The sequence below is a fragment of the Canis lupus genome, chromosome 29 (assembly GCF_011100685.1).
Source record: "Canis lupus familiaris isolate Mischka breed German Shepherd chromosome 29, alternate assembly UU_Cfam_GSD_1.0, whole genome shotgun sequence".
Taxonomy (NCBI): domain Eukaryota; kingdom Metazoa; phylum Chordata; class Mammalia; order Carnivora; family Canidae; genus Canis; species Canis lupus.
Genome location: NC_049250.1, coordinates 27,849,914 through 27,877,893, shown reverse-complemented (window position 1 = coordinate 27,877,893; position 27,980 = coordinate 27,849,914). Strand labels below are relative to the sequence as shown.

General features: G+C 43.0%; 2 long non-coding RNA genes across 2 annotated transcripts in view; both read left to right on the top strand.

Moving 5' to 3' along the window:
* Positions 1–87: 87 nt before the first annotated feature.
* Positions 88–13,931, top strand: LOC102156634. The gene is made up of 3 exons (XR_005381141.1): positions 88–2,429; positions 4,431–4,590; positions 13,448–13,931. It is a non-coding gene; the product is annotated as an uncharacterized LOC102156634 (long non-coding RNA).
* Positions 13,932–19,313: 5,382 nt separating this feature from the next.
* Positions 19,314–27,980, top strand: part of LOC119866720 — a 35,507-nt gene continuing 26,840 nt past the window's right edge. The window contains exons 1-2 of the long non-coding RNA XR_005381142.1: positions 19,314–19,501; positions 21,614–21,737. This is a non-coding gene — a long non-coding RNA (uncharacterized LOC119866720). The remainder of the gene's footprint in view (positions 19,502–21,613; positions 21,738–27,980) is intronic.

Sequence of the window (27,980 nt, the reverse complement as noted above, 5' to 3'; positions counted from 1 at the left end):
GGAGCCTGCTTCTCCCTCTGCCTGTGCCTGTGCCTGCCTGCCTTTCTCTCTCTCTCTCTCTCTCTCTCTCTCTCTGTCTCTCATGAATACATAAATAAAGTTTTTAAAAAAGATAGTATTTTATCTTATATGTGGAATCTGGAAAAAAAAAAAAAACACTGATGGATACAGAGAACAGATTAGTGGTTGCCAGAGGTGAGAGTAGGGTGTGCAGAATGAGTGAAGGGAGTGGAAAAAATACGTACTTCACACTTTAAGCTATAGAATAAGTCATGGGATGTAATATTCAGCACGGTGGCTCCAGTTAGTAATATTGTATGTTTGAAAGTTGCTAAGAGAGTAGATCTCAAAACTTTTCATCACAGACAAGAGATTTTGTAGCTATGGTGATATTAACTAGACTTATTTTACTGATCATTTTGCAGGAAATATCTATATTGTACACTTGAAACTAATACGTTAACTGTATCTCTAAAAAAGTAAAGCAAGTAGTGGGATTGTGAGGTGTCAGTGAGAAACTGAAATTTAAGTTTAGTGTCAATGGAAATCCTCACAGAAAAATCTGCTTTTTTGTAATATATAATTTCTATTTTAACACTGATAGACTATTTAGAAAAAGCTCTTGGGGCACCTGAGTGGTTCAGTCATTTAGGCATCCAACTCTTGGTTTCAACTCAGGTCATGGTCTCAGGGTTCTGGGATTGAGCCCCGCCATCGGGCTCCATGCTCAGTGAGGAGTCTACTTGAGATTCTCTCCCTCTCCCCGTCCCTATGCTCACATGTGCGCCCGCACTCTCTCTCAAATATAAAATCTTAAAAGAAAAAGCTCTTCTAAAAACTTACCTTTTTGACACATGACATTGTATCAATTTCAAATGCACAACATAATGATTCAATATTTGTGTATGTTGAGACATGACCACCACAATAAGTCTGGTTAATATCTGTCACCTTACATAGTTTCTAGGAATTCACTTTTGAATAATATTTGAAGGAAATGGAACTAGCACATGAATCTCTGGGAAAGAGAATTCTGATAGAGGAAATGGCTAGTGCAAAGGCCCTGAAGCAGGACTGTGCCTGTACAGCTTAAGGAACAGGGAGGAAGTCATTGTAGCTGAGTGTAAGAGGAGTAGGAGATGAACCTGGAGGGTAGAAGAGACCTTGTAGGTCTTGGTATGGACTTTGGCCTTTATTTACTCTGAGCTGAAGGGTCTTTGAGAAGTCTAAGCAGAGGAAGGATATACTCTCACATAATAGCAGGATACTGAGTAGAATGAAGATGAACAGCAACAGCAAGATCTATGGGGAGACTTGCGGGTAATCCAGATGAGAGGTGATGGCAGCTTGCGTGAGTGTGGTAGCAATCTGGATGTATTTTGAAAGTGGAGACCGTGGTATTTCCTAACACTGGATATGGATTATGAGATAAAGAGAGCAGTGAGGGATGATAGCAACATGTTTGGCCTGGGCAACTGGAAGAATGGAATTGCTGATAAACAAGATAGGGAAAAGCAGGAGGGACTATCAAGAGCTCAGTTTTGAATATTTTTAAAAAATATTTTATCTATTTATTAGAGTAAGAGAGCATGAGTGGGGTAGGGGGATTGGAGAGGAAAGGCAGAGAGAGAAGCAGACTCCCCACTGAGAAGACAGCCAGACTTGAGGCTCAACCCCAGGACCCTGAGATCATGACCTGAGCAGAAGGCAGCCATTTGACCAACTGGTGCCCCCAGTTTTGAATAGGTGCCTCCAGTACCTATTCGGTACTATTAGGTACTGATTACCTAATCGGTAAATCCGAGTTACCTATTAGTCATCTAAGTGGAGATGTTCTGAGGCAGTTGGCTATATGGGTTTGGAGTTCATGGGAGAGGTCTGGATGGAAAATAGAAACTTATACATCACAAACATTCTCTCATATTTCACAATCTGTGTAGCTCAAGAATCCAGGCGCTCTGACCAGGCACTTTTGTGCTTTGTGGCATCAATTGAGTCCCTCAGAGGTATCTAGCTGGCTGGTCTAGGAGGGTCCAGACAGATTGACTCCCTCATCTAGTATTTTGGCAAGGTTGGCTCTGTGACCAGAGCACCTATGTGCAGCTTTTGTAGCATGGTATGTGTCAGGGTAGTCAGCCAGTGGTGGCTGGCTTTTCCCAAAGTGAACATTCCAGAAGAGTTGGAAAGAAACTACATGGCCTTTTCTACCTAGCCTGGGAAATCATGCCTCGTCACTTCACTCGCTGGGTTATAAACAAGTTAATAGGCCAGCCTGGATTCAAGAGGGAAGGAATGAGCTTCCACTTCTTAATGGATGCACGGCGGTGTCACACTGTAGGAAGCCACACAGGATGAGAGAGATCTTTGGAAGATGATTGACCACATCCCTCTATGGCTCACACCCAATAATAACCACCACCTCCAAAAAGGTCAGATCCGAATTATAAATGCCTTTTACTCTTTGTCCTCCCTGCTCGCTTCACTTGTATGCTCAATTGAACACTTTTTCAAAATCTTTGAGGCTTCAGTCCAGTGACCTTCAGTTTTTCACTCTTACCATCTCCTTCATGTTCACACTATCCTAGCTTTAAAGTCCAGGGTGCATGCCATGATTATTTCCTTGCAAATCAAGTCTTCTTAAGTCCTGTCACCTTGATCCCTCCTTTTCTTAGCTGGCAAAACTCTAACCTTAATTCAATCTGTCAACCTCACATCTGCACCTGAGGAGTTCACCGTTTCAGGAGAAATGTGCAACCATATTGATTGGTATTGCTTTAAATCTGGAATTCCAGATTTACATACCAAACGAACATACACATCTTCACTCCCAACGCCTCACTAGGACTGCAATAAGGAGTGGTGGTTGGGTGGGTGACAGAAGGACAGGCACATGAGAACACCTCACACACAAAAACCTCAAGTAGAAAATCAGGGAAAGACAACAGCAATAAAACTTGGCAGTCTAGAAAGTAAATGGATGAAAAGCAATTAATTTAGAACAGAGAGAGACAAATTCTGTGCTGGCAGTGGGGAAGGTGGAGAACCAACCTGCTTTACTGCAGAATCCTCAGGATGTTCAGTAAGTGGCAGTCCTGGGTACTTACAGATCTGGGAGTGAATTGGGGGAGGGGCAAATGACAAAATAAGGAAGACTGGGTAAAAGCTATTTGCGAAATAACGCAGATTCCTTTTTCACTCTCTTCCAATGATGCAACCGCCTGCCTCCACCCAAAGTGACTTTCTCCAATGTCAACAGAAGTCTGGCAATTTCGTGTTTAGATTCTGCTGTCTTTATGGGAGAGGATGAAGGTGAATGTGTGTTACAGAGGCAGGCAGAGTTGGGTGTAAAGGAGTAAGGTGAATGCACATCCGCGAACGCACCAAACCAGACTATTTCACTGTACCCTGAGATGTGAAAGGCAAGAGGAGTGTTGTCTCAGTTGTAGAGGAGGTATGGTCAAGAAAGAAGCTATACCCTCTGATGCTTCCGATCCTACAACCAGACCCTATATTCATTCCTGTTTTCAAAGGCTCATCACCAGAAAATGCCTTCTCATCTCTTATGACTACCAGTCTAAAAGCTAGTTGTTGGTTTTTTAAAGATTATATTTATTCATGAGAGACACACAGAGAGAGGCAGAGACACAGGCAGAGGGAGAAGCAGGCTCCCTATGGGGATCCTGATCCAGAACTTGATCCCAGGACCCCAGGATCACAACCTGAGTCAGAGGCAAATGCTCAACCACTGAGCCACTCAGGTGCCCCTAAAGGCTAGTTTTTAATCACTTAAGTTCCCAGTTATACCGGGTTGAATGGTGCCTCCCCCAAAATTCATGTCTGTTCAAGACCTGCTCATGAAGGTGATATATTTTGAAATAGTCTGTGGATGTAATCAAGTTAAGATGAGGTCATGCTGGATTAAAAGTGGGTCCTAAATGTAATATGACCGTTCTTCTTATAAGAAGAGGCAAATTTGGACACAGAGACACAGAAACACGGGGAGAATGTCATGTGACAACTAAGGCAGAGATTGTAGTTAGGCTATCACCAGCTAAGGAATGCCAAGAATTCCTGGCAACCACTAGAAACTAGGAGAAAGGTATGAAAACAGATTCTCCGGCTGAGGTCCCAAAAAGGGAACAACCCAATGACACTTTGATTTCAGACTTCTGACCTCCCAAACTGTGAGAGAATGAAGTTCTGTTGTTTTAAGTCACCCAATTTGCGGTAACATGTAATGGCAGCCCTAGGAAACTGATACTCCAAGCACATATGAGAAGCTGGATGCCAGGCACTAATTTCCCAGCCTCACTCAGAGAAAGCTATACAGTGCTCCTATGCTTTGACCCCACGATCCTATTGACAGCCTGTATTGTACCTCTAGTTGCTCTGCTCCATGTAATATTCTTTCTTGCTTCACTCCTTTATAGAGCATGTCCTCCATTTGCAGCCTTGATGAAAATCTCCATGAGGATCTTAACCTAGAGAATCAGTCCCCGCCACCATCAGTCACCTAATTAAAATCACCCAGGTTGAGATGTCCAAGAAAATCAGTTTTCAGTGGACAATCTTTGTTCCTTCCATATTAAAGTAAGTATTTGAATCAAGTCAATGCTCTTTTTATAAGTCAGCTAACCGTGCCAAACAAGTGAACAGAAAAACTCTCTCATAGCATTTGTGTCGGCTCAGGTCCTCTGGGAAGCAGACGCTAAGAGTAGGAAGGGAAAAAGGCCCTGTGAGGGATAAAGGGTGAAGAGGCAAGATTTTATAGATCTTAAGGCAAGATTTGGTTGTGTAGACATCTATATATTCCTTAGCAGCTGATATCTCTCTGATTAATCGAGAGATTATGTCTTTGATCAATAAAACTTTAAAAGAATTTTCTCTAATATCGACCATGGTACATCCTTAGCAAAATAGTAGATTATATTTTCTGTTTTCCTGAAATTCTTTTTAAATACTAAACCTGACCTATACTGGGGAAAGCATTTTGTGTAGAATTTATATAGATGGAGAGATGCGAGGGAGAAAGGTGACAGCAATAGAAACAGTATGCAGAATATGTGGTGATTTGGCATGTTTGCTAATGCTGGTGTGAACTGACTGCACAGAGATTTTGTGGTGGAAGGGGGAGGCAAGACACCACAGGAGAGGCCATGGGCACGGAGGGGTTTGGAGAACGTAGGAGAATAACTTCGTGCCTCTGTCTATCGCTCTGCGATAGAAGTGAAGACTAGTGTTTTGTCCCAATATGCAAGTAAATCCTGCTCAGACCCTAGGACAGGCCCTGTCTTTCATCTGGAGGGACACGGAGTTGGAATAGGAAATCGACCCTACAAACAGGACCTTACAGAGGGGAGGGAGAAAACCTAACTTTGTCTGGACCTTGACTTGGAGCCATCTAGATATGCTTGAGGGAACACTGGGGAAAGCAGAAACTGATCTCTGCCTTGAGGCAGGAGGGCAGAAACAAAGTCAAAACAGACCCTAGGGTCCTGGAAGGATAAGCAAGCCCTATCTAATTAGCCAAAGCTCTGTGTCTGTTTCCCTTAAAAACCATGGAAACCATAGAGTCTTCCTTGCACATGACAGTCTTTTCTCAAGTGGTCATCCAGTCCACACTATAAACACCCATGACAGGTTACTTCCTACCTCCTGAGGCAGGCTTATAGAGAATGATTTAGAAGACAACCAGTGTAAAGTTCATTCACCTCACATCAGTAAGTCTTTAATTTCTGGTCTGCCAGAGGATCAAACTTTATAATCACTCTCCTTTTTGCTTTTTGTGGGATGTCTTCTCTGGTTTTTCTAGTTCTTGCTCCCTACCTATCAAGTAACATTTAAGTTAGAGTATGTGGAAGCTGATTATAATATCCATTTGATAGATTTTCCAGGACCTTTTTTGGTCCATCGGTCATTTCAAATTTCATTAACACCTGCACCAGAGGGTGAATGGGAAAGGGAAAGGTGTTAAACAAAGATAGAAATGACTAATGGACCAGACTTCTTCTTTTTTTCTTTTTAAACAAAATTACAGGCATGGAATTACCCTAAATTGTCATCCATTTTGTGGTTCTGTTTGGAAATTTACTAGTATATTGGGCATCACTAAATATATCTAAAAGATAGTTAGGCAGTAACATAACTCAGACATACCATTATTCCTGAGCAATAAGCTTGCAGCATTTACCCACAGTCCTTGTCTCAGCTGCCTGCCTGAGTGGAATTCCCACTCCTTTTGGTATGGTTTTGAGAGTTGGGACATCATCTTTATCTATTGGCTTCTGTGGTATTTACTGCATCTAAAATGAAAGATTTTGCATTTAAATGTTGCCTGGAAAAGACACAATATCTTGCTTTCTTGTATTCATTCATTCAAAGTAATTATTGCTGTCACGGTCTCATGTGCATTGTTTCCAAACCATAATGATTTGAGACTTATAGAGCATGGTAAAAGAGTTGAATTGTTTTTTCAAGCAGGCAATTTTGTGAAGCAAATGGTAGTAATCTGAGCCACTTCTTGGTTTCTAAAGATTTCATCTGTCCGCAGGATGATTTCAGGATCCATACAGTTCCTTACCTGGAGGTTAAAATCCTATGTTCAAAATCCCATTTTTCCATTTCCCACATGTAGAATGCAGGTGTGAGAATGTAAAATAAGTCAGGTTCATTCACAGAGTTTCCTACATCCTTTGGCTCAGAGCATCTCTGAGTTCTTTGTAATTAGTTTAAAAGAAACATGGGGGGAAAGTTAAAGTCTTTTCAAATAAACTGTATGTTTCCCTTAGGAATTTATACTAAAATGTGTATTTATTTTTAAAAACCAAATGATATGAATATAAGAAATGCAATACTGGGTCAGCCCAATGGTCTAACCAGCTGTGGTTTCAAAGTTTCATAGTATTCCATTAATGTTGGCCTCAGAAGTTTGGGGATTTGTTTCAAACTCCCTGGGCTTTTTTTAATATGCAAATCTGTATTTACCATTCATAGGTTAATCTAAACCTTTCCTGAATTTACTTATATCTTCAATGTACATCAACTAAAGAAACAAGCTCCCCAATGGCAAGGGTACTACACCTTATCAATCCTGAGCTGATAGCAAGGGTTTTACTACAGGGCAGTGAAGAAATGAGATGAGTAATGCAATCTATCACAGTTATCTTCTTGGTCATACCTATTTACATCCCTGCCACATGCAAAATTCACTCAGTCCCATCCTATGACACTGTCTTCCACCCCCTAAATGCTCATTTAATCATGATATCTGCCAGAAGTCCAGGATCCTGTGATCCTTTTTTCCCTAAGGATTTTATTTATTTATTTGCAGAGAGAGAGAGAGAGAGAGAGCACAGCAGGGGGAGTGGGAGAAGCAGGCTCCTCAGAACAAGGAGCGCCACACAGAGCTCCATCTAAGGACCCTGGGATCATGACCTGAGTTGAAGGCAGACGTGCCTTCAGATGCCCCACCAAGAAAGAAAACTCTTAAATTGATTGCTTAACCAACTGAGCCACCGAGGCACCCATTGGATCTTGTGATCCTCATCAGTATAGGTCAGCTTCGTATTTAAAAATAATTATAGGGGGCACCTGGGTGGCTCAGTGGTTGAGCATCTGCCTTTGACTCAGGTCGTGATCCCGGAGTTCTGGGATTGAGTCCCGCATCGGGCTCCCCACAGGGAGCCTGCTTCTCCCTCTGCCCATGTCTCTGCCTCTCTCTGTGTCTCTCATGAATAAATAGATAAAGCTTTATAAATAAATAAATAGATAAATAAAATTATAGGGATATATGGAAAATATAATCTACTATTTTTCTTTTTAAGATTTTATTTATTTATTCATGAGAGACACACACACAGAGAGAGAGAGGTAGAGACACAGGCAGAGGGAGAAGCAGGCTCCATGCAGGGAGCCCGACATGGGACTCGATCCTGGGACTCCAGGATCACACCCCGGGCCGAAGGCAGGCACTAAACCACTGAGCCACCCAGGGATCCCCAATCTACTATTTTTCTAATGATATAGCATAAGCCGGTATCTATTAGAGAAAATTCTTTAAAAATTTTATCTATCAAAAACATTGCAAACTCTTGAATAATTAGAGCAAGCTCAGCTGCTAGGGAATATGCAAATGTCTACCCAACCAAATCTTGCCTATAAAACTCTAAAATGTATTACTCAGTTGCCTGTCCTCAAAACATTTCCTGCTTTTTAAAATAGAGAATACCGAACAGGATTTAAAGCTTTCCTTGATGACTCAGGGCTACTATTATGGAAAACAATTTCATAATGATGTGATTTCCTAAAGATTTTTAAGGTGGGTAGAGCGGCTTGCTCCTTTGAATGGCCCCAGAACTTGGCAAAATTTTTTTTTAACTCGTTACCTATCACCTCCCTTTGCATATCAGCTGATACTTTTTGCTTCTGTTGTACCTGCTTCTAGTACTTCCCTTGCTGCTCTTAATTGGTGTTACTCTAATTTGGGATTATATCCTAATTGACTCTCAACAAGTCTTCTTTTTTAGTTTTTCTGCCTTAAACATTTCTACCACCTCTTTTCTCTGCTGTCAGCTGCCACTTTTATTGGTGTCTGTATGCTTTTCTGTGCCTAACTTAAAAGCTTGTTTTATACTAGCTTCTGGGAGAGAATTGAGAATCATTGGGTAAATCTGTAGAAATGTGCATGAATTTTGCGATATCTGTTTTCTATTTTGGAGCCTTTTGTCCATTATTCTCAGAACTATGGCCGAGTTTCAGATGTTAAAAGTTGTGTTCAATCTATCACTGAAATGAAAGGTTTTAGAAAGAAAAATAAGAAAATAGACTATTTAAAAAATCAGTTTTAAGACTGTCCTGATAAAATTTCCTAGACCTTGAGTATCTAAACAAAATGATAGATGAAAGGATGGTGGGATTCATTGATTGTTTCTGCTTTGAAGCCAATGAGTGCTCTTTCCTATTCAATTGTAAGTATCTCCAAGAAAGGAATTGTTTTTTTACTCATTTTTGTATCTTCTGTGCCCAACAGTGTCCAACACATAGAAAATATTCATCAATATTTGTTGGGAGTAATTTGCTTGATCCAGCGGCCATAATTACAAAAGATTATCTGTCAGTAAGAGAAAGATTAATTGTTCTGCAATTCTGCTGCCTCAGGTAGAAAGCAGTCTTTAGCAATGAGATAAGCCCAAATCTCCTAAATGACCTCCCATTTCTCTCTTCCTGTCTTCCAGTCTTCACACCCAACTCCTCATCTCTACCGCCACCCCAGGATTTCTGAGTAATGGTGTTTCACCACTTTGGTTTAGAGCTTTGAACAAAAATTAAAAAGTTGTGCTACATGAACAGATTTTATGCATACAGATTTCAAATATCTGAGTCTGGTTCATATCTCCTGGTAATTTTATAGCAAAAAGCTGGTTGCTGAGCCCGTGTCTACACGTTTAGCATTTTGCTGACCTACAGGGAAGGAGCAGGAGGTGACTATGTGTATGACTTGAAAGGATGCCTCATTATTTTATGTTAACTGTGCTCTTTTATTTCTCTGTTCGTACAAACATTAGAGTATTCACTATATTCACTGCAGCCAAGAAAGAATTTCTTGAGTCTAAAGACTGTGGGCAGTTTGAGGAAACCAAAGAAGGGAATGCACAGAATTCCATTTTCCTTCTTTTAGCCTTCTGGTTTTTTCACAAACTGCGTGCAGGTTTTACAGCCTACCAGTGCCCACTGCTTTCCTGCCTCTGAGTTCTTTTCCTTCCATCACTCATAGATATTGTTCACCCAAATGTTAATAGGCAGCTTTTTCCTCAAGGATGCTGGAAAGATGGTTACATTGAAGCTAAACATTTAGCTCCCTGTCCAGTACCACAAAGAGTAGACCAGGGGTGCATCTTAATCAAATTTGTCCTCACAAAGAGAGAATCTCTGCATTTTGGCTTGAGAACCACTCATATGCCCCCCGTTCTCATAGTAAATCATGGCTTGTTAAACTTTTTTTTCCATGTATATACACAAAACAGTGTCACTCAAACAGAGTGAAAAATCACATTGTCCACTCAGTAAAACTTCCATCAATTTCATCTGTTTCTTCTAGCCCAAGCCCCATAGATTAAACTGTGACATCACAGGTGAAATATTTCTATTTACCTAAGGATGAAAACACAAGCAATGGAAACTATGACAGAGGCCCAGCTAGACTCAAGCTCCTAACATTGGGCAGCCCTCTTATGTATGTTTTCATGGGAAAGTTCTAGGGATTTATTCGTTTAGTTACTTATTAGGAACTTAAGAATAGACAAGTAGAACTGCTATTTGCTCTGTCCACTCCCAGTTATAGTTAAAACAGCAACAGTGATTTAAAAAACATTTTCAACAGTCATCTATACTTTATTAGCACCAATATAAGCTCTATGCTGGAAGCTACTCATTTTTCTGACCTCCAGTTCAGCTTAATGAGGCTGATTCCCCAAAGAATAGATAAGTGAAGGCACCGGTACACCTTGTTTTTGTGGACTTGAAAGTGACATTAATTATAAGTCATCACTTTCAGATGGATATTGTGGCCTCAGAATTTTTTTTTCCAGTGGAATAGCATTCAAAGATAAAATTTCTGTCTGGCAAAGGTAACACCTATCTAGATCTAAACCTATTACCCTTGTTATCGTGACACACAAAGTACAAAAGTATATAATTATCTTAGATTTATTAACTCCATGTTTCTGATATTTTTTAGTCCTTTGTTTTTTCTTTTAAACGTTTTTTATAAAAGATATTTGTTTATTTATTTAGAGAGTGAGCATGAGCAGAGGGAAGGACAGAGAGAGAGGGAGAGAGAATCTCAGCAATGTGGGGCTCGACCTCGAGATCTGGAGATCATGACTTGAGTATAAATCAAGAGTCGGATGCTTAACCAACTGAGCCACTGAGGTGCCCCTAGTTAGTTCTTTATGATGCGTTGCCTCTGTGTAACCTTTCAAAGATCTTGTCTAAAAGGCACGAGAAGTATTATGAATTTTTTAAAAATGACATTTTTTGCAGTACTTTTAGTATATTGAGGTTATATTAAAAGCCAGGAATATATATATATATATATATATATATATATATATATATTACATTCCCCCATCCTTAAAGCAGGTATTTCTCAAATAATGACTAAAGGATTGTTAAGTTCATTTGTATCCTATCGCAGTCTACTTTTATATGAATTTTATTTACTAATTTAAAATATTCATTTTTAAGGATTTATATCCTAACTCCAGGAGAAAACGAGTAACTTATAAAAGCTCTACTTTCAATTAAATCAACTGCTGAGTCAGAGATTTATTTGTGCAATAGAAACCCTTCTACCTGACTCCTTTGGGACCCGAGTAATCTGGGTATATAAGCACCCAGATATTCCAGAAACCTTGTCTCCACTGACCTCATGTTACTGAGACTGCAGAATATCCCAGTGTAGCCTGTGCCTGGAAATGCTTCTAGCCAACCTCTCTCTACCTCCCCACCTCTCTTATCCCACTTCCTGCCTCCATGTCATTCAAGCCCCAGACAGTCTGGCTTAACCAGCTTTCCGGGTAGGCAGGACTCACTACAGGCATTTCCATTGTAAGAAGTGCTTAAAGGAAACAAATAGAATAAGCAGCAAACGGTAATATATTTCACAAGCGGGTATTATATTTTCGATTTTTCTTCTGACTTGTTGGATTTCTTTCCAGTTTGTCCTGGTTTTTTCATTTTGGTTTGCCCATGTTTTAATAGTCTCAAAATAGCTTATCTTGAAATCTTGCCTTCTGTTTTGTATAGAACTCAGAAGGAGAATGGCGCCTTTCTGAAAAGCCAAATAGCTTTGTGTCATATTGTAACAAACAGAACCTTTACTTGGGAGCAAAGTATCACCATAGTTAAATGCTCTCCAGATGCCTGCTTTGCCACCAGAGTGTAAACAGATATTTTCCAGTCTGTATTTACCTCTTCAAAATGCAGCCCTTAAAAAAGGGGGTGGAGCATGAAGAGGCTCTCGCCTCTAAATATGGACAATCTGTATATCCCTCTATTTAAGGTGACTAAGAAGGATTAGAATCTGGCCTGTCATTCTGGAAACTCTATTGATCTGCTTGACAGTGTGAAAGTTTGTCTGGACTGTGTGGGGGGAGGTTGCAATCCCTGGATGCATTCTTGCTCCCGAGAGGCTTCCAGGGAGAGAGAATGACAAGTGAGAAACAAGTAGAAGAGCGTTTAAATGTTTAAATTAGCATAATTAAGTATTGGGGATCATCTCTGATAATATGTCAATTCTATAAATCCTTAGAGCTCTCCACTATGGACTTTCCAGGAGCTCCTTTAAAGACACTGTGGACGTAACATTTCATCTAGCACCATTTCGGGGCTGAGGAGTAAAAGGGTGAACACAGCCCTGGTCTCCCTGAGCTTACACTTCAGTGGGGAAACAGATACTATACACTTACTCTCAAAAATAAATACATAAGCAAAAATTTGCTAAAGTTCCAGAAAGAAAAAGCTCAGTCTACATGGGAATGTAACTTGGTTTAGATCAGAGGAATCAGGGGGAAGTTGGGGATGGAACAAGCAGAGGGGTCAGACATCTAGTTAGAAACACTGACATGATGTGAAGACCCAGAAGTGTGTGATAATTTGGGCAGTTGCAAGGACTAAAGAAAATGCTAATATGCAGAGGTGTCAGGACCATCATGGGGCTAAGTCAACAATGATGGTTTTACAAATTGGACAACTTTGAAACTGCTTCTTTGAAGACAATGAAAAAATTTTAAATTTAATTTTTTAATTTGTTAGTTAAATTAATTTAAATCAGTGCAATAAAATTACCACTTGGTTAGAGATAACCTAAAAATACTTGTGTGAGCTGTGTTCCCTAGGGATTGAGTTCAAGTGCAAGTAAGAGAAAAGCCAAAAACAGTGGCTAAAGCCACAGAGTGGCTTCCTTTTCTCACACAAGGATGAAGCTAACCAGTGGCTGACTGTGGATGACCCAGAGTCTCTGCGATTTTCTTGGCCCTTGCCTCATGACGACAAGGTGGCTACTTGGGCTCCAGTGTCAGTCACTATCTCAACTTCACAGGGAGTGACAGGAGTCAGGTGTGTGTCAGGAAAGCAAAATCTTGGAATTCGTTAACAGACTTCACATGAATATTATTGGTCAGAAGAGTGTCATATGGCCATTCCAAGTTGCCAGAAAAGAGGAAAGTGTTTTTCAAGCTGGGAATCAAAATTGCTTACTGTTAATAAGGAAAAAGGGTGAGTATGGATGTTGGATGGGCAATTCGTTGTCCTTGCAACTTAAAGTTTTTTAGCCTATTCTGTGGTTGAAAATGCTTTTTTCCCCTTGTCCGTGCAAATGATTTTGTTACATGTGTTTTCTTTTTTACTTATTTTTTCAAAGATTTTTAAAAAGATTTATTTATTTTAGAGAAAGACAGAGAGTGCATGGAGGGGCAGAGGGAGAGGGAGAAGAAGAGAAACAGACTCCCCACTGAGCAGGAAGCCCAACGCCAGGCTCCATCGCACAACCCATGAGATCATGGCCTGCACCAAAATCAAGAATAGGATGCTCAACCGACTGAGCCACCCAGATGCCCCTTGTTGCATATGTTTTAATAAATCATGACTTTGGGGAACGTGTCCTTCATCCCTTATATGCTGAAGAAGTCTGTTGTAATATTAACTGCAGTTAAACCAAAATGAATCTTCTTATGATGAATGCATTTGATTGACATTTGTGTTTAACACAGATTTGTTTCACTTAGGGCTGTATCTTGCCTATTCCATAAAACTGGAGCATCTGATCTGTTCTGCTCCCCTGTTAAAAGGGAGACAGTCATGTGTTGGCTTCTGTAGCCTGTCTGTTGTGGTTTGGGGGTGAAAGAAAACCAAGAAATAAACTTTCTAAATGATTTAATCAGTCCAAGATGTATACCACTTTCAGATCATCTATTGTACTTGTGTTTTAGAACTCTAGATTAGCTTTTCCCATCAGTATTTTCTGAGATCCTCATTATTTAACATCCTCCTAGATTGAACTTAAGGAGCCAAGGAAATGATTGGGTATGAATGGTAAAAAGCATGAAGTGGGTGTAGCTCAACCAGGCATCTGGATTGCCATGACTTACATCTTCATGTATTATTATAGCTATTGTTGGCGTACATGGTTCTGTATGGTTTTTGGCACATTTTGTGCTGACAGTGCCCCTTTAGCACATACCCACATATGGGTATGTGTGATAGCTAGCCTATATGATAGCCCCCAATTATCTCTACTTTCTTATATTCCCATTCTCATATAGTCCCTTCCCACATTGTGTCAAAGGTTGGTTTAAGTGACCAATAGCATAGATACTATTGCCTAGGACATAAAAGACAATTGTGGCTTCTGCTTGCTATCTTGGATGGATCACTCATTCTGGGAAAAGCTGGCTGCCATGCTGTAAAGACACATAGGCAACCCTGTGTGGAGGCCCATGTGATGAGTGAATAAAGCCTAGTGTGAACCTCAGCAAAGAACCAAGATGTTCTGCTATCAGCCGTGGGAATGGGCCAGCTGGGAAGCAGACCCCCAGACCCAGTCAAGCCATCAGATGACAGAAGCTCAGGTTCATATGTCATGAGTGAACCCTGAGCTAAAATTACCCAGCTGTTCCTATATCCCTGATGATCCATGGGAACTGGGAAATACTTGTTTGTGGTTTTAAGCCACTAACCTTAGGGTTATCTTTTATGTAGCAATACATAGTATATCACATGTTTGTGCTTCCTACCCTGTGCTACCTCAGATACTGATGAGTGTTGGCTTGGTCCAAGCATCTGCATAGATCAGGAAGTTAACACTCCTGAGGATGACCTTGACCAATAAGAGAGAAGTCAATGGATATATGGACTTGCTTCCTAGCTTTCAAGAAGACAATTCTGGAAGGCATTAAGTGGGCTTCTCAGATGGCCCTTGAGAAGCATCAAGCCCCTGCTTCCCATAGTTAGGGTGTTTCTTTCCTTTGCTGTCCTACTCTCTCTGACCTCTCTTCTCCTCCCAAGAATTGCCAGATGATCTCATCTGCACACAAGGCCTGATATCAGCCCTTCCTTCAGGGAAACCCAAGCTAAAACCGTGAGTGTGAATAAATACTACATGCCCCCAGGACTGCGCCAAATGAGAATGTGAACATTTAACTTAATAGATGAGAGCAACGGGCTCAGCCTAGCTCAAGTGGAATGTACAAAAAAGAAGCTCGTTTTATTGGAAGACTTCTTTAGCAGTATAATGCTAAATTCTTTCTTTCTTTTTCTTCTTTTTTTTTTTAAAAAAATGTGAGCATTTTAGATGATGTCAGCTTTGAAAGTTTCCTAATTAGACGTTTACATGTCAAGGGCCCTTATAAGCCCTTTTCTCTTGCCATTAATGAGGAATAAAATAGCTCGTGAAGAAAAAAGGTAAATTGTTCATATTGCATTCCTTGGTCCTCAGAAAAGAAAGCTCATTCACAATAGGCATGATTGCCAAGTTCAGGCACAGTTAAGAAGTTCTTTAGGGCTTTGGTGTTCACAAAGGAAGCACCCCCACCTGCCAGCCTGCATGGTGGTCTGCTGAAAGAATGAGGACTCATTCGAGAAGTATTTTAAGGATAAGGAATTCAAGCTTGTTTCACTGGATAGGGGTATCTTTCTTAGTCTCTGTCCACATACAGTCATTCTGTATATGGCATGTTTTGGGGTAACAGTGGAATGAGTTCTTTGAGTTTCACACCAGCCATAGAATTCTAACATGGTGGGAGACAAAGGCAGGTCTCTTAATGGGTGTTTCAATCCATTCGTCCCTTTCTGATGAAAAGAATTGTTATTATGCAGTAGGATTTCTTTTTCTTAACTAAAAGAGTTCTCTTGCATTAATCTAATTTCACCAACGATCTGAAGCCTGAAGGAGTACCTTAAAGCCATTTGACTTCAAAAATTAAGGAAGCTTTAAGGGCTGGATTCTTTTGGCCAAGACCGCATTCTTCACCTGCATGAGAGATGGTCTGCAAGTAGAGGACAGAACTTCAGTCCAAGTCCATTTCCACCTGACTCAAGCCCAAGCTTACGTAGCCACCATTTACTTTTCTTATTCTTTTTTTTTTTTAAGATTTTATTTATTCATTCATGAGAGTCAGAGAGAGAGAGAGGCAGAGACCTAGGCGGAGGGAGAAGCAAGCTCCCTACAAGGAGCCCGATGTGGGACTCAATCACAGGACCCCGGGACCATGACCTGAGCCAAAGGCAGACGCTCAACCACTGAGCCAGCCAGTGTCCCTCCATTTACTTTTCTTAACCCTAACCAACCTTACAAGTTCAAATTTAGAGCTGTGATGAAGCTAAAAGCTATTGTGGCCATGAGCAAAGTTTTACCATAAATTTGGGTTTCAACATGAAGATGTCAGAATGAGGGACCATCAAGTGGGAATGAGACACAAGTGAGGACCACAACAGAGGATCGTGGACTTTGGGATTACAGAAACTGAAAACTTACCGAAGAAGGGCTATTGGTCATTCATTGAACATTTATGAGTGCCACTCAGTGCCTGATGCTAACCATGTAAAGATGACAAAGGCATGGACCCTAGCCTCAAGAAGTTCATCCCAGCAAAAATAGGACTTTGTTTTTTAGAAAAATAAATGATTCTCAGTTCGTATCATATGCGAAAAATTTTCAACGGGGTATTTGTAGACAAAGGACCCTCAGTAGAGTTAGAGATCCATATGTTCCTATTTCATACTCCTCTTGCCTCGTGAAATAATTGTATAAGATAATGTAATTGAAAGCTTTTTGGAGAGTGTCTGGCAAATGTGAAGACTCCACCAAGTTAGGTGCATATAATGGCTCAAGGTCACGAATTACAACTCAGTTATTTTCCCTCAAAACACAAAGCCTAGTTTCCTAGGACTTACTTGCTCTCTTCTCCTTATCATTCAGTGTTGTCATCATGACCCCCACCTTTACTTGTTTCTTCTGCCAGCAGGGGACGGGGGGCTGCACTGGAGCTTGCCCATGAGCCGAGACCCATTGAGAGCTGATCTTTTTGACCAAAGTATCAAAGCAATCCAGCTGCGGATTAAGGAAACAGAAGGCTCTGAAGCTTTGGTTTAAGAGTCAGGTCATGGAACTCTTTGAAGAGCTTGAGTTTTTGGAGAAAAAGTGCCGAGCAAGTTCCAAATGCACATTCATATTTAGATAGAAGACACAGAAATATAAAGCCACGTGACAGATTCCTTAGCAAATATAACAGCATACACATCTTAATGAGCAGTATATCCCTTGATGCAAGTTTCCATGGTAGACAAATGCTTATTTCAATTGCTTGAAGCAATTTCCTTTAAGGAATTTCCTTGAAAGTTGGCAGAGCATTCTTTTGAATATCCTCAATAGAAGGAATTTTATCCTTTAAGAGAGGACTTACGTTTTTGTTTAAGGAGTCAAAAAGCCATTTAAAGCCAAAAATGATGACCCCCCCCCCACACACACACACACACAAATGATCAAGCAGAGAAGTATTGTTTGTGACTATAAAGTAATGAGGCTGGTTTTGGTGCATGGCCTTAAACTGATGCTGAGGCCATTCCACAAAAGCACCCCAAATGTTTTTTTTTTTTTTAACATTTAAAAAAAATTTTTTTAATTTATTTATGATAGAGAGAGAGAGAGAGAGAGAGAGAGAGGCAGAGACATAGGCAGAGGGAGAAGCAGGCTCCATGCACCGGGAGCCTGATGTGGGATTCGATCCCGGGTCTCCAGGATCGCACCCTGGGCCAAAGGCAGGCGCTAAACAGCTGCGCCATCCAGGGATCCCCCCAAATGTTTTTTATAGCAAGTTACATTAGTTTGCTAAGGCTGCCATAACAAAATATCACAGACTAGATAGATGGCTTAAACAACAGAAGTTTATTTTCCCACACTTCTGGAAGCCAAAAGTCCTAGATCAAGGTGTTGGCAGGGTTGGTTTCTCCTGAAACCTGTCTCTTGGCTTGCAGATGGTCATCTTCTTGCTGTGTCCTCACATGGCCTTTTCTTGGTGTGTACATCCCTGGTCAGAGACATCCCTGGAGTCTCTTTGTGTCCTGTTTTTTTTTAATTCTTATGAGGATAGCAGTCAAATTAGATTAGGCCCACTCTGACACCTCATCTTAACCTAATCACCACATTAAAAGCTCTGTCTCCAAACACAGTCACATTCTGAGGTACTTGGAGTCAGGGCTTCAACATATGAATTTGGGGGAAACATGATTTAGCTCATAATACAACTCATCTCTGAGAAAGTGTATAATCTTCCAAGTGCCCTCTTCTGAAAGACAGCATCATTTTTATGTGTAAGTACTGGTGCACTTGTTAAAAGGTAATTTACTTCCAACCTATGGATGAATGGATAAACAAAACGTATATATGTACAATATCGCGCAGCCTTAAAAAGGAAGGAAATTCTGACACCGGTTACATCATGGATAAAACTTAAAGATACTGTGCCAAGTGAAAGAAGACAGACACAAAAGGACAATATTATATTATTCCATCTATATAAGGTACCTAAAATAATAAAATACATAGAGGCAGAAGGGAAACCAGTGGTCACCAAAGGCCAGGGAAGAGGAGAATAAGGAATTATTGTCTAAGCGGTACGAGCTTCTGTTTGGGAGGATGAAAAAGTTCTGGAGATGAATGGTGGATGGTTGCACAACAATTTGAGTGTCCTGGCATCCCTGGCTGGCTCAGCGGTTGAGCGCCTGCCTTTGGCCCAGGGCATGATCCTGGAGCCCCAGGGTTGAGTCTCTCATCGGGCTCCCTGCGTGGAGCCTGCTTTTCCCTCTGCCTCTGTCTCTGCCTCTCTCTATGTGTCTCTCATGAATAAATAAATAAAATCTTTAAAAAATTTTTTGAGTGTACTTAATGCCACTGAACTGTTCCCTTAAAAATGGTTAAAATGGCAAATTTTATGATGTTATGTATATTTCACCACAATAAAAAACATTAAAAAATTAATCTGTAGTTGCTGGTCAAGAAATAGAGCCTAGGCTTTTCAGGAATAAATGTGGCTTAAAGGGCCTATCCAATGAAACAAAGGGTAAATGTATTGACCGAGGGGTATGGCTAACCCAGAGCTGCAAGAAGTGGAATCGTTGTAATTTAGTGTGCAGTGCTTTAATTCTTTCTGAGCAATAGTTATCTCAATCATGCATAATAATAGCATTTAAGTGACTTCTATTTCTTTTTTTTTTTTAAGATTTTATTTATTCATGAGAGACACACAGAGAGAGGCAGAGACATGGGCAGAAGGAGATGCAGGCTCCCTGCAGGGAGCCTGATGTGGGACTCAATCCCAGGACCCTGGAATCATGCCCTGAGTCAAAGGCAGACATTCAACTGCTAAACCACCCAAGTGTCCTCAATTTCTGAGTCAGTCAGAAAAAGTCACATGAACCTTCCTACCAGGAGTTGGCCACATCTCAGGTTTGTTGTATGACATTGCTGCCCACACCCAAGACCTAATCTGGTTACACCATAAAGCAAATTAAATCTACTTCCCAATTCCCTTTTCGTGCTCCTTATCCATTGGCTGAAATCTTATTTCCCCTTCCCACTGGGCAGTAAGTGCCTTCCAGTCCTGAAATTTTGAAGCTTTAATCCTTCTGCCATCAATCTCCACCCCACCCTCATGCTTGCTATCCAGGGAGCCAGGCACAATCAACCAGAATCATCCCTACTTTCTACCTCTTCCCTAACCCATCAAACCTTCCAGTGATCTAATGACAGTTTTCAGAGGGGCTGTGTGTGGATCGTGGAAAGAAATCCTAACAACCAAAGAACATACAGTGATTTGTAAAAAAAAAAAAAAAAAAAAAAAAAAAAAAAACAAAACAAAACACTGTGGGAAAACGCAATTATTCCATCCCTCACTTAAAAGGAAAACCAATTCATACTAAGATGTAAATGACTATTTACTGGAAGATTCTTTAGGCCAGTACTATAGTTATCATTTCTTGTGCGTGGCTGCTTTGGGTCTTGTGCATCATTTTTCTTTTTGAGAAATGAAGGTCAGAGAGGAATTTTATTAGAACTTGGCAGTCCTCAGTTCTTAGCTCTTTACCACAATCAACTAAACCCACACAAATGTTACTAGAAAACGAATAGGAAATCATTGCTTCTCTTGTCCATATGTTTGACCAAGATAAGGCTTCTCAATAGGATTATTCTTTCATATATGGAGAAATGTAATCAAGTTCCTGATCAATCTGGACTCCCTGAACTTATTTTTCAAGTAAATGAGAACCATACCAAAATGGCATTCTTCTGACACATTAAACAAAAATGTTCTCTTAAAGAAATGATTAACTTTACAAAAATATTTGTATAAGTTGCTTTTAGTTATGAGAGAAACTTACTCTTTTTAAAAATATTTCATTTATTTATTCATGAGGGGTACAGAGAGAGAGGCAGAGACACAAGCAGAGAGAGAAGCAGACTCCCTGCAGGGGATATGGGACTCAATCCCCGGACCCTGGGATCATGACCTGAGCCAAAGGCAGATGCTCAGCCACTGAGCCACCTAGGTGCCCGAAAGGAATTTTTCGAATACAGTTCTCTATAAAGTAAATCTTTGACTTTCCTGAAGAAAGTTTTGATTTTTGAAGTGTCCAAGGCATTGCGATACAGCAATTCCATTCTGAAGGGGGTCTCATGGTATCAGACCCAGAAGATGGCACCAAGCTTCAGTTAAGGTATATGCAAAATAATGAATACTAAGTCAGACATTCTAAAATATGAAATTATTCTATAGCAGCCACAAGGGCTTGGTTTTTGTTCTCTCCTTTTGACTCCTACCCCATTTCCATTAATATCAATGCATTAATCAATATCTGTTTGTTGCTGTTGAAGGTACCACAGCTCTGGATTTCAGAACTGTGCTGAATTTTTCACCTTTCCCATATTACTAGTGGACCTTGGACCACATTGTGTCTTCTCTTTTCCAGTTCATACCCCCAGCGGGACTGGACCTAGAGATAGGGTCTTTAGAGGGTAAGGTTAAATGAGGTCATAAGGGTGTGGTCCTAATCTGAGGTCCAGGAGTGGGACCTCATGAGCAAGAGGAAGACGGAGTTCTCTTCCTGCCTTGCAAGGACACAAGAATATAGCTGTCAGCAAGCCAGGAAGAGAGTTCGCAGGAGAACCCAGCAATGCCGAATCCTGATCTGCTGATCCGGCCTCCATAGCCGCACGTTTCTGTTGTTCCAGCCACCCAATCTATGATATTTTGCCATGGCACTCGAGCTGACTAACACAACTAGTTTTACCCTTTTTTCACTAGCTTCTCTGAATTTTGGGTGAATTTTGGGATCTTCCCTGTTGAGCACTTAAGAAACAGAAGCGCCTCTGATGAGGGTTAAACCCTCAAGCCTTTGAGAGACTCCTTTAGAGGAAAAAGCTAATGCAGGGTCCCTCTAGTGAGAATGTAAATATTGCTTCTACAAGCTGGGTTTCTAAAGGAATAGCTAACAAAAAGTAACATGCCTTCTCCCTTCTTGCCTCCCGTTCTGGTTTCTCTGCTGCTTTACCACATGCAAGATTGATTCTACTTTATCCGGCCGGGTTGGTGGAACCCTTTGGAGCACGGAGTCAAACTTGACACCTACCAGCTGCAGCTTGGGCAACTCTCTGAACCTCCAGAAGCTTGCTTTACCATCCTAAGGTAGATTGTGCTGGGGAAGAAATAACATAATAATAGTATATGCTCGCGGCTCGGTAACTAAGTAAGAGGTGTTGCCCTGTGCTTATTACTAGATGTTGCTCCTTACTAGGTGCTGCTCCTTACTAGGTGTTGCTCCTTACTGGGTGCTGCTCCTTACTGGGTGTTGCTCCTTACTGGGTGCTGCTCCTTACTGGGTGTTGCTCCTTACTAGGTGTTGCTCCTTACTGGGTGCTGCTCCTTACTGGGTGTTGCTCCTTACTGGGTGCTGCTCCTTACTGGGTGCTGCTCCTTACTGGATGTTGCTCCTTACTGGGTGCTGCTCCTTACTGGGTGCTCCTTACTAGGTGTTGCTCCTTACTGGGTGCTGCTCCTTACTGGGTGCTGCTCCTTACTAGGTGTTGCTCCTTATTGGGTGCTGCTCCTTACTGCGTGTTGCTCCTTACTGGGTGGTGCAGAGTCTGGGGCCTCTCTTTGGGAGGAGCCACGGTGTACCCAGGCCCACCAGCTCTGCCCTGTTCCCGGGGTCATCTCACAGGTCAGCAAGCCCAGACACCACGCAGCAATTAGTCGTGACCCCTGGAGCCCCAAAGAGTGAGTGACGTTGAGAGGGGCGAGGATCTCGAGTCTCTCCCAAGAGCTCAAGCCTCCGGGTCCTGGAGCCCCACGAGGACGAAGGTGAAGGCAGTTTGCCGGTGCGCGGGCCGCCGGGGGTCCTGGCAGCTCCCTAGTCCGTGCCCGGGGAGCAGCAGGGGGGCCCCGGCGGGCCGGGCTCGGTCAAGGTGCCCCTGCTCGGCTGTTGCCCACGAAGGGCCGCAGGAGGAGCGCGGCGTCCGACAGGGCGAAGGCTGCCCGTCGAGGCGCGCGTCCCAGGGAGAGGCTAGTGGCCGCGGAGGCTGCTGTCCTGCTGTCCTCCTGTCCGCGGGGCGTCCTCGGGGCCCGGGGTCCGAGCTGCGGGTCGGGCGCGGCGGCCCCGGGGCGGGCACCCCAGGCGGCGGGGGGCAAGGGCTGCGCAGGGCCGGCTGTGAAAGAGCAGCGGCGGCCGGCGGGCCTCGCTCCCGCTCCCGGCTCGGCAGCCGCCGCCCCGCACACGCGGGATCACAGGGGAGCTGACGTTTCATTTACCGACTGAGCGACTCTGAAAAAGGCCCCTGTGCCCAATTACCGCGGCGCGCAGCCTGCTCGGCGGCGGGCGCCCTCGCGGGGAGGGGGGCGTGGGGCCCTCTGAGGGCAGCTGCCGCCCGCCCGCTCCGCCGCCCCCCGCCGCCCCCCGCCGCGGGGAAGCGCCGGCCGCGCGCCCCCGAGCCCCCCCGCGGCCCGCACTCCCCGAGCCCCTCCTGCGGCCCGCGCGCCCCCCGAGCTCCCCGCAGCGGCCCGCGCCCCCCGGCGCCCCCTCGCGGCCCGCGCGCCCCCCCGAGCCCCCCTCCGCGGCCCGCGCCCCCGGGGTTCCCCACCGCGGCCCGCGCACCCCCCACCTCCTCGCGGCCCCCCAGCCCCCCCAGCGGCCCACGCCCCCCGAAGTCCCCCCCGCAGCCCGCGCCCCCCGAAGTCACCCCCCGGCGGCCCGTGCGCCCCCCACCTGCCCGCGCGCCCCCCCGAGCCTCCCCGGCCCGCGCCCCCCCGAGGCTCCCCTCCAGCCCCCCCCCCCCCAGGCCCTGCGCCCCTGCCCCCGCCCCCCCCGCCCCCCCCGCGCCCTCTGAGGGCACCGTCTCCCTCCGCGGGCCCGAGTGCAAGCGCCAGCCGTCTCCCGGGACCTCTTCTTCCCTTTCCTTTTTAATTTTTTTCCCTTTCCTTTTCCTTTTTCTCTTTTCCTTTTCTCTTTTTCTTGTTTTCTTTTCTTTCTTCTTTTCTTTCCTTTTTCTTAAAGGAATGCGCCAGTAGCCTATGAGACTACCAAAAAAAAAAAAAAGAGAGAGAGATGTATGAAATGAGGCTGGGTTTTGTATTTCGGCCGCCCCCGCCCCCGGGCTCCGGCCTCGCCCCACGCCTGCCCCCTCCCGCCCGCCGCCCGCCGGCTCCCACCGCCCCGGCTGCGGCTGCGGCTGCGGCTGCGTTGGGCCAGTTTCCTTTTCTCCGCTTGGAGACGATATTTGAGCCCGGAGCCGCGCTGCTGTGTATTTGCGAATTTATAACAAGGAAATGCTGCCTGCCACAGGTCACTGCACGTAAGCAGGCGGCCGCGTAATCAGCAGATCGGTTAACCTGTTTACCAGGCACCTGACAGGAAGGTGGCGTGGTCCAGGGGAAGGGACAATGGCCTGTATGTCGGGGCCCCGGGTTAGGTTTCCAGCCTTAGCGCGGACTTAACCAGCTCTGCTCGCGGTGCCTCACTTTCTCCATTCACCGGAGCCTGGATAAAGCCGCTTTGAGAAAGCTCCACTGAGGATTAGTGAGATGATATCTGTGCAGGGCTCTGCGGTTCTTGAAGGAAGGCGCTGTGCAAATACAACTTGCCGAGCTTGTTGTAATCATCACCGTCCTCGTGGCTATTAATCTCGACTTCCCTTCCTTGTCTGTTTTGGCATCATTATATAACCCGCTGTGTCTGTGCGTGTGCCTTGTGTGTGCGTGTGTGTGTGTGTTTGGGGACGTGGGAGTAGGATTTAGACTCAGAATAAGAGTCAACCCCTCCAAAACTAGTAAAGCCAGGTGAATTCCAAGCTGGGAAACCCCTAAAGTTTGACAGATTACAGTAATGTCTTAGTTTCAACCCGGCTGCTCCATATTTCACATTTTTTCCCCTTCTGTGCTACCTAAGGAGACTTCACTGCACGATCCAGAGCGTCAGAGTGAAGTCTTTGTGCTTGCTTGCCCATATCCAAACACATAGGTCTATGTTTAAATAATTGTAAGAGACTTGAGTGGAATTCTTTTTTTTTTTAATTTTTTTTAAATTTTTATTTATGATAGTTACAGAGAGAGAGAGAGGGAGGCAGAGACACAGGCAGAGGAGAAGCAGGCTCCATGCACCAGGAGCCCGACGTGGGATTCGATCCGGGGTCTCCAGGATCACACCCTGGGCCAAAGGCAGGCGCCAAACCGCTGCGCCACCCAGGGATCCCTGGAATTCTTTTAAAAAGTTTTATTTATTCACTCATGAGAGACACAGAGACATAGGCAGAGGGAAAAGCGGGCTCTCCAGAGGAGCTCTATGTGGGATTCCATACCAGGACCCCAGGATCATGACCTAAACCAAAGGCAAACGCTCAGGCACTGAGCCACCCAGGCGTCTGGAGAGCAGAATTTAATGTTGAGATAAATAATTGCACTGAGTGAAGCTAACAGTTCACTGGGGACAGTGTTCTTTGGGGACAACAAAGAGTTCACCAGTTCTCTCTGTCCAGGACCAAAAGTTTAGAATGGGGCTGAGGGCAAGGAGATCCTCTTATCCAGAAAGTGTTCCACTCAGCCCCCTGGGGGATCTCTGACCGGGCTCTCAGTAGTCACTTTGCTTTCAGCTCCCCTCCCACTCCTGGAACCTGGTGTTTTCCTGCCCACCCACACTCTAAAGCTCCCAGGTCAGAGTGGTGAAGGGCAAGGAAGAAACCTCTGGATTGATAATGTCTTTAATGCATATTCCTGTTGTGGCCTAAGTGGTTGGTGCTGGTATTTAAAATAAGTTTTAAAAGAAAATATATATATATACACACACACACATATATATACATACACACGTACATACACAAGCAACCTGGTAAATCTATATAATCTTATATTAATACTGCTTCATTTCTAACAAAAACCGTTGTGTCCTAAAGATTTGGGCTAAAAGGACTGTTGAGGGCATCTGGATGGCTCAGCTGGTTAAGCATCTGCCTTCAGCTCAGGTTATGATCTTGAGATCGGTCCTGAGATCCTGAGATCTCAGAGGTCCTGAGATCAAGCCACGCATCCAGGTCCCTGCTTCTCCTTTCCCTCTGACCCCTCCTCCTACTGCTCTCCCTCATGGGCACTCTTTCTCTCAAATGAATAAATAAAGTCTTAAAAAAAATTTTTTTTTTGAACTAAAGGGGCTGTTGGTTTTTGTGATGGACTTTATCCTCCTAAAAATCAAATAAATCAACTTAATGCCTTCTATGTATCAGGTGAATTATAGGCAGCTGACAAGAAATAGATCTCTTTTTACTTTAATACATATTTTTGAAGAGCCACATGATTAGCAGTAACTCTCACTTTTAAAAAGTCTAAGTTGGGTTCAGATCCCTGAGTCCCAAGTGGCAGAAACAGGCACCATTGAGGCATCCAGTCCATCAACTCGACTGAAAAAGTTCTATCCTCTCTTCTTGCAAAGCCTCCTTCAGCCTTTCCATTTATGAAAATTAAACATTTAGGGAAATCCTTGAATACAGCGACATGAACAAGTACCATTCTATCCATAGCATTTGATTTACCCAAAATACTCAATTGAAATTTGAGGTGAGTCGTATCAATTATTTTGGGCTTACTGAATTGATCAGAAAAGTTAAAAGATAACATTGTTGTATCTAGTTCTGTCCCTAGCATTACCAGTCTTGTACAAGTTGCCTCACTGGTCTGTTCTCAGTAATAAATACAAAAAAGCAGGGCTTGTCAAGAACCTGGCTGCAGGTGATGAGGACTAAATTCTTTATGTTCTTTTATAAGGAAATGTTCTGCTGCAGTAACACCTCATTCAAACAATGATGCCAACCTTAACTCTCAGACACACAACTATCAAATTAGGAGGCATTAAAAAAAGGAAGAAAAGCTCAAGAAGGCTGAGCACTAAAGGTTACATACCTTATTATTAGGAGATTCACATAGGCTTCTGCTTAGAGACTATTTGCTTTTTCTTGAAGCATGATTCTAATGGTCTTGGGTTTTTTTGATTACCTACCACACAATAAACAGAATGGGGAAGGTACAATACTGACTGGAATTGAATTCTGAAGGGACATTTTAAGATGCAAGAAAGAAGTGATAAGTAATTTAAAATGCAAATAGTCATCTAGAGCCTTTGTGAATGTGAGAAAACTTTTCAGCACAAAAGATATGGAGTTCATCAGTATATATCAATAAAAAAAACTTTAATAATTATGTAAGACAAGGTGAGATGATGCCTATTGCACTCTGTTTAGAAAGACAGGGAAGTAGATCGTAATTTTCCATGATGGTTTTGATTTAAAATACAAAGTTTTAGCACTTAAAGGAATAAGCTTCAGTTGGTCGTGAAATATATTAGTAGAATTCCTCATTTTTCAAGAATGTGAGACAAAAGAAGCATTGCAACAGGGAAAACTAATAGTATCTTAGGTTTACATGTTATTCCAAGGGATGCCCTCCAGATAAACTTCAGACTACAAGGGGTGATTGGTTCAGTGATGATTTCAGGAAAGATTATCATCTACTAAATAATTCAGCTCACATCCTTTTCCCCTCTGGTTTTCTATCCAAGAAGCATCAGGCCTGGTTTTGCTTAGTTTGTGAGATCTCAATCCAGAGGAGGTTGGCTAAAGACCATGAGTGCTAGGCATGTTAAATGTGGGTCACCAAGTTGTCTGTGCAAGCCATTAAGGGTTGGGAGGCAGTTTGACAAAACTAAAGAAAGCATCTGGAAATGCAAATTAAGATCTACCCACAAGAATTACCTGGATAGTTACCCTAGAGGTACGTAGAACACATCAGACCATTACTGGTCATGTTCCAACAAATATGAAAAAAGCATATCTGGGTTTCTCTAGAGAACACAAAAATAAGGAAACAAGATCAGAAGAAGTTGATATTCCTGAATTCATGTGAATGGAAAAGAGGAAAATGATTTATGTGAATGGAAATATGGCTTCAGAAATGAAATTCTGAGATTAAGATTTTATTTGGATTAGTTCAGTTGTACGCATAGCTGATGGATGTTTCTAAAATCGATTCTAATATTTGAATTGGGAACTTTTTGTTGTTGTTTTTACTTGACATCTAGTTTAGAAGGGAAAGAAAGCTTATAGTTTGCCCTGGAGCAATAATCACAAAGCTATTAGTTTCACTAATGCCAAAGGTTTCCTTACTTCAAGAAAAGATAGATGCAAACCACAATCTATAGTCACTTAAAAAATTATTTTGAGCTTTCTCTTTAGTAGGTGATGTCTGTTTCAAAACATACTCAGAGGGCAGCCCTGATGGCTGAGTGGTTTAGTGCCGCCTCCAGCCCAGAGCGTGATCCTGGAGACCCTGGATCGAGTCCCACGTCGGGCTCCCTGCATGGAGCCTGCTTCTCCCTCTGCCTGTGTCTCTAAT